The following is a 10,247-nucleotide window of genomic DNA, read 5'->3' as shown; positions in this document are numbered from 1 at the left end:
GTCTGTATTTTCTGATTTCTCCATAATTATAAGGTATTATTTATGTAATAATATTTTTAAATCAAATTTTTGTATTGTGGTAAAAAAACACACAGCACATGACATAAAATTTACCATCCTAACCATTTGTAAGTATACAGTTCAGTAGTACTAAATATAGTCACATTGCTGTGCAACCAATCTCCAGAACTTGTTCATCTTGCAAAACTGAAATTCAATACCCATTAGACAATAGCTCCTCTTTGCCCTCTTCCCCTAGTAAAGCAAGTATTCTTTTAAAATCAGGACATCCTAAATTAGCAGCTCGCTTGCCAACATATTAAAGGGCAAACACCATCATTTGGAAGATCATGTGGAACCATTTTTGTTGTCAACACACACACAAAAAAGCCACTTCTGTGTTCTGTGGGTATATACAGACTGTATCTACAGAGATTAGCAAGAAAATAATATATATTTTAATGTACACATACATACATACATATTCTAATGTATACTTAATACCTGGCCTAAGTATTAAGTAATGTATATGTAATACCTCTGGTTATCTTAAATTCACAAATAATAAAAATATTTACCACTAGTACCAGTGGATATGTTCTGGGTTATTAATATTGAAAGGTATGTAAATGTTATTAGGACATTTATTCAGTTATTGTCTCATAGATGGACTTCCACACTTTTCTGTGTGCCTATAGCAGGGTTAAAATGATTTAGGATAAAGGCATGATCAGAGTTCACTGGCTTTGATACAGACCTCTGATCATACCAACAGAAGCAAGCTGGAGAGATGACAATTATAAACATTTAAAAATTCATCAGTGAAGACAGACTCCTAATTAAAGCAAAGCAGGGGTTAATTTGTCCCATAGGCCAAGTCCAGTGGACTCTTTTTTCATCTGACCCTTGTTTTTACATTTTTTAACTATAAAACTCAATATTAACAGTCTTTCCATAAGGACTCTTCAATTTGCCTCTTGGCCCACGAAGCCCCAAATATTTACTATTTGACCTTTAAAGGAAAAGTTTGCTAACCCCTAAACTGAACTCCAGAAATGACAAGACCTTCTAAATAGCAGAGAGCCATAGCAGCTTTCATCTCTGCCTGAAACAGAGCAGGAGGAGAAGCCTACCACAAATCCTTCAGGAGAAACCAGCCTAACTTCTAATGAATCTCTCAGGGCCATGTGTGGGGCTGGCATCTAAAAGAGCCCCAGAAATACTCGCACTGCACTGTCCCCAACTCTTTGTCACACTGGTCTTCACCAACTGCTGAGACTCATATTACAAAATGGGAAGGAACAGTTAGGAGAACTGAGAGAAAACTCCCTACGCACTCTAAGCTTTCACCTCTGGAAGACTTACAAAGAGCTAACAGAAACCCCTCCAATGCAATTCCACCTTCACAGAGAGGAAGGCAGCCCCAATCATTCTTTGAATGGCTATGGGAAGCAGCGGACAGAAGGGGTTAATTTTCCCACCTAAGACTTACCATCCAAGTATGCAGCTTGAAGGTGCACCTTGTCCCAGCTTAGATCCCGCAGGTCCACAGCTCACCTTCCCTGGCTCATCTGGTACGTGGTACAGATAGTGATTAAGTGTTTTTGGCTCTTACAAGCCAAGTCATTTTTCAGATTTGCATTTATTCAATAGTCTTCCCCTCTGGTGTCAGTGATGTAGGATTTTGTTTATCTGACCATTGGTGGTGATTTCTGCCAGGTGGCTTTCAATAGGAATCCATTCTTTGGCAGGTGGCAGATACCAGGAAAAACTAGTTTGTTAACCTTGTTTGTTTGTTTTTGTCTGTTTGTCTTGAAGATTCTGGTATTTCCTGGTATTTATAATTGCAAGTTTGAGAAGTTAATATCATGTGCTTCTGATCAGAGATAGAATGCACTGTGTACATTTGCTTTGTATGTGCACCCATATGGGTTCCTGTAATTCTTTTTTTTTTTTTAATATATTTTATTGATTTTTTACAGAGAGGAAGAGAGAGGGATAGAGAGTTAGAAACATCAATGAGAGAGAAACATTGATCAGCTGCCTCTTGCACACCCCCTACTGGGGATGTGCTTGCAACCAAGGTACATGCCCTTGACCGGAATCAAACCTGGGACCCTTGAGTCCGCAGGCCGACACTCTATCCACTGAGCCAAACCGGTTTCGGCGGGTTCCTGTAATTCTAAGTATCAGAGCCTGCTTCCTCCCTCTAAACCTCTGGATTTTTTTTCATGTTTACCCATTTGTTGTAAATATCTGAAAAAATGGAATTCTTATGCCAGGGAATGATGAAAATATACAGTAGGTCTCTGTAGGCACTTTTGACTTTAATAAAGGAGAGGATCTTAGGGGAGCCTTAAAACAGACAGGAACAAAATCTGTAACAGACAGAGGTCAGCTTTTTTGATTAGCATACTAAAGTCTCTAAATGAACCCAATGAACATTAAGAAAGACAAAAGCATACAGCAAGCAGTGGTCCAATTACTTTCTCATATGTTTATGTTTTTGGGACTTTTGTTTATTTGTTTTTTAAGATTTTAACATTGAATTTTAGAGATACAGGAAAGGAGAGGGAGAGAGAGAAACATCGATGTGAGAGCAAAACATCAATCTGCTGCCTCCTGCATGCCTCCTACTGGAGTTCGAGCCCACAACTCAGGCAATGTCCCCTAACCTGGAATCAAATCAGCAACCTTTCAGTGCATGGAATGACACCCAACCAACTGAACCACACTGGCCAGGGCTTATATGATCATGTTTTATGATTTATCTACTCCCAGTGTATTTGTCCTCCATAATTAGGTCAACTAAATTTTGACAGAAATTTGTAATGTTTACCTTCTAGTTCCTCAATATGTACATTCTAAACTACTCATATAATCAAATGGTCTTCTCATACTTATCACATAAATGTATGAAAGCATGAATAAAACCTGGATAAAAATAGGGTGCCAAATGTTTGTTAGAGATTGTGATTATTCTCATACTTGTAGCCTTCTTCCACTGTTAAATATCTGAATGATTAAATGTTATATGGCCATTATCACAAGTCAACATCCAACTGATGACATTTTTTTCAAAAAGGGAATGAAATCCTCATGTCTGAATCCATTCCTTTAGGAGCTAATTTTGACCAAAGAGGGGAAATGAGAAATTCTGATGAGTGGAATTATTGGTACTAACCTGGCTTCCTAAAGTAGTGATACTAATGGCACATGGGTAGACATTAGACAGCTCTGTCATGCTTGCTTCAAAGCCAAACTCCGATGACCCAGCCAGCCTACTCAATATTGGCCTTCCCATACTTTGCCCCCAGCTAATCAGCTTAATCAAGAAAAACCCTTATTGGAGAGGAAGCAAGATGGAGGCATAGGTAGACACCTGAACTTGCTGCCTCGCACAACCACTTCAAAACTACAACTAAAAGACAAAACGAATATCTTCCAGAACCACGGGAAGGCTGGCTGAGTGGAATTTATACAACTAGAAGGAAAGAGAAAAGCACACCAAGACTGGGAGGAGGTGCGGAGGTGCAGAAGTGAAGTGCAGAGGTATGGAGGCGTGCGCGAAAAAGGGCTCGCAACTGAGTATGCTGTTGTCTTTTTCAATTGGGAGGGAGATACAAGCTCCCAACTGCTCTGAACTCCAGTTCCGGGTCAGACTCTGGAGACCCAGACTCATACAGGGAGAAACTGGATTGTTTGGCATCGGGCTGGAACACGAGGGCGGCTTTCTCTCAGAAGTGCTTGCAGCGATCATTGTTCCTGCACGGTCCGAGGGACACAGAGACCTGGGGACCTCTTTGGGGCAGGGCTGACAGTCAGCCATTGCTGTTTGCTCTGCCCTGGTGATTCCCTGAGACCCTGCCTCACCCAATTTACAACCCCACCCAAGCTGTGCACAGAAGCTTTTGCATATGAATGGCCTGGCCTTTTGCAATCTAAAACCTAACAAATTGCAGCTGGGTCAGAGAGCCCCAGAGCCTCCAAAAGAAGGCCCCAGGCTGGACAGCAGCTGGCAGTGCTTCACAGCTGGGCCTCATCTGGCACCTCCAAACCCTAAACAAAGAGTAGGAATCTTCAGATCTCTCTGTAGTTCCTGCTAGGTGGCCTCAGGCAGTGAGGCTACTTGCACCTACTTGGAGATCCAAGAGCCAGTGTACCCTGTGGTCAGAGTGAGACCATCCAGATTACAACTCTTCACATCCATAAGAGACACACTCAGGGGGCAGACTCAGTGAGCACCAAAGCCCCACTGAAGTAAGTCTTGCCCCATAAGGGTGTCTCCAGCACAGAAGTTCTCCCATTGTAGACACAACTGATCCTCACAGCCCATTGGCCTGGAGGTCAATTCCTTCCAGTGATACCAACAGCAATCAAGGCTCAACTACAACAAGACTATACACACAACCCACAAAGGGGTGCACCAAGAGTGTCCACCTCTGGTAACTGGGGAGGCTGAGCCACTGAGCCCTATAGGACACCTAGCACACAAAGCCACTCTATCAACACAGGGAAGCAGCCAAAATGCGGAGACAAAGAAACAGGTCACAAATGAAAGAAATGGAGGAAAGCAAACTACTGGATATAGAGTTCAAAACCACGGTTATAAGTTTACTCAAGAATCTTCTAGAAACCTCTGAGAAATTTAGTGAGACCCTCAAGAATATGAAAAAGGACCAACTAGAAGTTAAGCATACACTGACTAAAATAAATAATAATATACAGAGATCCAACAGTAGACTAGAGGATTGCAAGAATCAAGTCAAAGATTTGAAATACGAAGAAGCAAAAAACACCCAACTGAAAAAGCAAAAAGAAAAAAGAATCCCAAAATTTGAAGATAGTGTAAGAAGCCTCTGGGACAACTTCAAGCATACCAACATCCAAATTATGGGGGTGCCAGAAGAAGAGAGAGAGCAATATATTGAAAACCTATTTGAAGAAATCATGACAGAAAACTTCCCCTACCTGGTGAAAGAAATAGACTTACAAGTCCAGGAAGCACAGAGAACCCCAAACAAAAGGAATCCAAAGAGGACCACACCAAGACACATCATAATTAAAATGCCAAGAGCAAAAGACAAAGAGAGAATATTAAAAGCAGCAAGAGAAAAACAGTTAGTTATCTACAAGGGAGTACCCATACGACTGTCAGCTGATTTCTCAACAGAAACTATGCAGGCCAGAAGGGAGTGGCAAGAAATATACAGTGATGAATAGCAAGAACCTACAACCAAGATTACTCTACGCTGCAAAGCTATCATTCAGAATTGAAGGTCAGATAAAAAGCTTCACAGACAAGAAAAAACTAAAGGAGTTCATCACCACCAAACCAGTATTATATGAAATGCTGAAGGGTACTCTCTAAGAAGAGGAAGAAAAAGGTAAAGGTAAAAATTATGAACAACAAAGTGACAACAAATACACATCTATCAACAAGTGAATCTAAAAATCAAGTGAATAAAACACCTGAAGAACAGAATAAACTGTTGAATATAATAGAATCAGGGGCATAGAAAGGGAGTGGACTGACAATTCTCAGGGGGAAGGAGGTGTGGGGGGTGCGGGAAGAGGTTGGACAAAAATCTTACACCTATGGATGAGAACAGTGGGAGGGGTAAGGGCAAGGGATGGGGTGGGAACCGGGTGGAGGGAAGCTATGGGGGGGGGGGAAAAGAGGAACAACTGTAATAATCTGAACAATAAAGATTTATTTTAAAAAATACACAAGAAAAGGAAAACCCTTACTTTTCCTAATCTGTATACTTCCCTTCCTCCCATCTCTTTTATAAATCTGATTTTGCCTTTGTGTATTGACAACAGAGTAATAACAATTTCCCTCATGTATAAAAGCACTTGCATACAGACATCTAACTAAATATCTGAACTGTTCTTTGACAATGATGTCAGTCTTCTACCTCTCTACTTAACAGATGGAAGAGGATCTATTGCCTGGGTTTATCTAGAAAGTTGTTGGAAGAGCAAATTGGCCATGCTTGGAAATGTTCATTGGGACTAAAGAGACCTCGTGAGTAGTATGGTATGAGTGGGATCATTTTCTAAAAATAATATGTAAGTCCCCTGTGATGTCTACTGCAAATAGGAGGAACAAAAGTAATTGATAGGAATTATAATAATGTGTGGGCACAGGTACATGTAAGAAATCTCTATGTTCAATTTTGCTGTGAACCTAAAACTGTCCTAAAATATAGTCTATTTTAAAAAAAAAGCAAAAAATTAAAAAGCAACTGGCAGAACAGTATGTGTGACTCCATTTTGATATAAATTTTTATACTTAGATGTATATATTCAAATAATATGTATTAATTCAAGCGAACTGTCAATATTGATTATTCCATGAGCAAGGGAGAGCAAGATCTTTGGACACTTTACTGTTTACATTATATATTGGCAAGGGTGGCATAAATGTCAGAGAAGTTTCTGCAAACCAAAACAGGTTCTGAAAGAACTAGTGGAGGTAATTACAGAACCATTATCTGAAATCTTTTAAATCACTGAGAATAGGAAAAGTATTATAAGATTGAATGAGCAAATGCCTTGATTTTTTAAATATAAAGGTGCTAAAAATCAGACAAAATCTGACATTAACTACTGGAAAGATCTGGAAAGGTTTGCTAAATGAAGAAAAATTTTGGAGGTTTGAAAGGAAGATAATCATTAAGAACCAGAATGAGTACTTTAAGAACAAACCAGGCAACCTAATTGAATTATCTTTTTTGATGTGATTATTACACTGGCAACCGGTATAAGTGTATCCTGAATTCAGCAAGGCCTTTAGTTGTTTGAAGAAATTATATATATATATATATATATATATATATATATATATATATATATATATATATATATTAACCTGAAGATCTCTACACGCATTCCAAAAGTGTCAGCGGTAGCTTCAGCACCTTCAACATTTTTATCAATGGCTGATAGGCATTAAGAGAACTCACATTTACTGGATATCTATTACATGTTAACCTCACATAGGTTTCTTAGATAAAGAATATATTCATATGTTTGGCACTCTAAAATTTTTGTCTCATTTAATCTTACCCAAATCCTTAGAGGTATGTATTTTTATTCCAATTTTACCAATTAGGAAACTGAGGTTCAGAAAGTTTAAGAAAACTGAACACCGAAAAAAGAATATATGCTCTGGGGAGAAAGTCTGATGAGACGATCTTAAAGATTTTACGATTTAATGAACATAATATTTACACAAAAGACAAACTACTGTAATGATTCCCATTACCTAAGGATACACCATAGGACTTCTTTAAATCACAAGCTCTCCTAGGGTCCTGAAAATGCAATCTGAATATGTCAAAAAATAAGCAAGTTTTCTATAGGATGAGGTGCTCTGTGAATCCCCCCCTTTTATGTTATGGATATTTAAAGACTGCACTAAGAAAGACCATAAGATCTACAGGAGTCAGAAAGCCTGGATTCTGGCCTTAGCTCTGCTGGTCTTTATGTAAAATGATTTCTCCTAAATCTCTTCTTAATGGTTCAATGTGTGTGTGCTATAAGTAATTGATCACATAGAAATAACTCAATAGGAAGAAATGTTTGATCACAATGACTCAGGGGAAAATATGCTGTATCATTTCTACTTAGTAAGCAAATGTTAATAAGTGAATTTCAATAACTTTGAAAAATCTACAAAAGTTCAATGTTCAAGATAACCACAGAGTTGTATACTTTTAGTTAATGATTACAAATAGACTTAAAAAGAGTTTATTTTCTTGTGCAAGATCTTAGAGTAGATATCCAGATTTAAGTGGTAACAATAAAAAGATTATTTTTTCCTTTACATTTTTTCTCATTTAACTTTGTTTTAGTAGGTCTCAAAATTCTATTAAAATGTACTGATTTTAAATTTAAAAATTTTTTAATTAGAAAAAAAATAAAAACTATCTATTACTGTTTGCCATGTGGTGGACAATTTACATTAAAAAAAACCCAAAATGGTTCACAAACATTCTTCTTTCCTTCTGAAGGTTTTACGATGCATTGTTATCATTAACTAGCCATTTACTATTAAAATTAAATGGTCAACTGAGACAAATGGTTTGGACACCGTTCTTCCATCACTGATTAAGACTCGGGTGGCAGGTATTGGGGATAATATTCATTGAGCCTCTGAGCTTTCTGGGAGCACTTGGTGACTCTGCCAGCTCCAGCTGCCTTCTTGTCCACTGCTTTGATGACACCCACAGCAACTGTCTGTCTCGTCACAAATAGCAAAATGGCCCAGAGGAGAGTAGTCAGAGAAGCTCTCAACACACATGGCTTTCCAGAAACCATATCAACGATGGCAGAATCACTAGATTTCAAAAACTTCAGGCCATCTTCCAGCTTCTTCACAGAATAACGATCGATCTTCTTCAGCTCAGCAAACTTTAAGCAATATGAGCTGGGAGACAAGCTAGCACACGTGCACATCTGGCATTGATTTGACCTGGATGGTTCAGGATAATTACACGAGCTGTGAAGCCAGCTGCTTCCATTGGTGGGTCATTTTTGCTGTCACCAAACACATTGTCATGATGAATACCTTTGACTGACACTGAAGTCCACATTGTCCTCAGGAAGAGCTTCCCTCAAAGCTTTATAGTGCATTTCAGCAGACTTTACTTCAGCTGTAACACTGAAGCTAAGGTGACCTCCATGCCAGATTTGAGAACACCAGTCTACATTGGCTCGCGGGGACAGTACCAGTACCATCAATTTTGTGGACATCCTAGAGCAGTGGTTCTCAACCTTTCTAATGCCGCGACCCTTTAATACAGTTCCTCATGTTGTGGTGACCCCCAACCATAAAATTATTTTCGTTGCTACTTCATAACTGTAATTTTGCTACTGTTAATGAATCGTAATGTAAATATCTGTGTTTTCCGATGACCCACAGGTTGAGAACCACTGCTGTAGAGCCTAAGACCATCAGAAAACAGATATTTACATTACGATTCATTAACAGTAGCAAAATTACAGTTATGAAGTAGCAACGAAAATAATTTTATGGTTGGGGGTCACCACAACATGAGGAACTGTATTAAAGGAACAAATGCAAGGGCGTATTCCTAGAGGAACAAATGCAAGGGCGTGTCAGTTGGACGAGTTAGTGGCAGGAAGCAATCCTGAGATTCAAGTAGCGTGGGGCCACTGGCATTGCTGTCTTTACAGGTGACTTTTCATCCCTTGAACCAATGTTGTTGCCATTCCAACCAGAAATTGGTATAAATGCTACTGTGTCAAAGTTGTAGCCAATTTTCTTGATGTAGGTGCTAACATCCTTAACAATTTTCTCCTCTCTCTTCTGGCTGTGGGGTGGCTCAGTGGAATCCATTTTGTTAACACCAACAATTAGTTGTTTCACATCCAGTGTGAAATCCAGAAGGGCATGCTCATGGCACTCCTTGGAGGCCATGTGGACCCTAAGGTCCACCACCCTGTTGCTATAGCCAAATGAACTGTCATACCAGGAAATGAGTTTGACAGAGTGGTCATTGAGGGCAATGCCAGCCCGAGGGTCGAAGGTGGAGGATGGGTGTCACCGCTGAAGTTGCAGGAGACAGCCTCGTCCTCAGTGGAGCCCAGGGTGCCCGTGAGGGGGCCCTCAGACACCTGCTTCACAACCTGCTTGATGGCATCGTATTTGGCAGCTTCCTCCAGGTGGTAGGTCAGATTCACAACCAGCACATTGGGGGTGGGGATACAGAAGGCCATGCCAGTGAGCTTCCCATTCAGCTCCTCTAGCTCCTCAATAGCACACTTGTATAAATATTTTATACGACTGTTTTCTGTTACATCTCCAATATAGACTAATGGCATAATGCCAATGTGGTTTGATTTTTTTAAAAGCACTGCAATACAAACATAAAGCTATTGTATTTGTGATTTTATCCAAGGATAATACTTGGCATCTATACAGGGCGAGGCCAAAGTAGGTTTACAGTTGTCCATATGGAAAATAATATAATAATTAATAAATAATAATACAAGAATAAACTGTACTCCCAACAATAAAAACTACTTTTGCCCCACCTTGTACGGGAATAGAAGGAATGAATAGTCTTCAAGTGTCCTCGTCACAATTCTTGGTTGCAGGGAACAGAAATCCACTCAAACTACTGTAGCCAATTTATTAAAAGATGTAAACTAAATAGAAAACAAACAAGAAATATTTTGCTTCCACCATTGTCTTCAACCATGCTATATCAAAC

The sequence above is a fragment of the Cnephaeus nilssonii genome, assembly GCF_951640355.1.
Source record: "Cnephaeus nilssonii genome assembly, chromosome: 16".
Lineage (NCBI taxonomy): Eukaryota > Metazoa > Chordata > Mammalia > Chiroptera > Vespertilionidae > Cnephaeus > Cnephaeus nilssonii.
Note: the sequence above shows the minus strand (reverse complement) of the source record.